The sequence below is a fragment of the Cetorhinus maximus genome, chromosome 21, assembly GCF_964194155.1.
Source record: "Cetorhinus maximus chromosome 21, sCetMax3.hap1.1, whole genome shotgun sequence".
NCBI classification, from domain to species: Eukaryota; Metazoa; Chordata; class Chondrichthyes; order Lamniformes; family Cetorhinidae; genus Cetorhinus; species Cetorhinus maximus.
This window is the reverse complement of record NC_135899.1, coordinates 30,102,523-30,103,407: the sequence shown is the minus strand read 5'-3', so window position 1 is coordinate 30,103,407 and position 885 is coordinate 30,102,523. Positions and strand designations below refer to the sequence as shown.

At 40.8% G+C, this 885-nt stretch overlaps 1 non-coding gene across 1 annotated transcript; it reads right to left on the bottom strand.

Moving 5' to 3' along the window:
- Positions 1-401: 401 nt before the first annotated feature.
- trnae-cuc (transfer RNA glutamic acid (anticodon CUC)) lies at positions 402-473 on the bottom strand. The gene has a single exon. It is a non-coding gene; the product is annotated as a tRNA-Glu (tRNA).
- Positions 474-885: the final 412 nt, after the last annotated feature.

Sequence of the window (885 nt, the reverse complement as noted above, 5' to 3'; positions counted from 1 at the left end):
CTGTCGTGGGAGAATTGGATTTAAGGTATCGCATTGAATATGCCTCTCCTTCAGAACTAAGAAAGCTCGGAAGTTCCTTCAGCAGTTTAGCGAATTTGAAATACATTTTCACCTTGTGAAGTGAGCGGCTTGGAACATTTAAATGTTTCTTAAAGAGAGTAAGGGCAGAAGTTTCAGGGTTTCACCTTCTCCCTCAAGACTTTCTTTGACGAGACAACAAAACGTTAGAAGCTTACAGCGTCTACCTGTTAGCAGTTACGCCTGACACTCCAAATGCCCGTTATCACGCGGCAAACATTTGTTTCAGTGTACAACAAGATGCTATTCATTAACAATGATAAAATAAATTACCCGTCATGGTTAGATATGTTATGAATGTTTCGTAAAGAAAAAAAAAAAAATTCCCTGACCGGGAATCGAACCCGGGCCGCGGCGGTGAGAGCGCCGAATCCTAACCACTAGACCACCAGGGAATGACGCATTAATTCTGCAGTGACCGTTTGAAATAGACAACACTTGAACCAATGGCATTATTGCGTCTTTCATTTTGACTGCATTATCTGGGTAGAAATTTATTTCATGTCTCTGCTGATCACAGATCTATTTACATGGGTCTGTGCTCCTTGCTCATTTATTCAGCTGAATCTACTTTCATTTGGAAACTTATTTTCTGCATGTTTATTTCTCCCTTGTTTTTCAATCATTCCTCAATACATTTAAACGCAACACACAAATGCATTAAACACACACAGATACACACACGTTTATCGACAACTAACTCACCGATGCACCCACAAACCGTTGTCCGCATTGCAATATTAATACTAATGACGTGAGGTGAGAGTCACTTACCTTTGACATCAAGGCAGCGTTGGCCGATTGTGG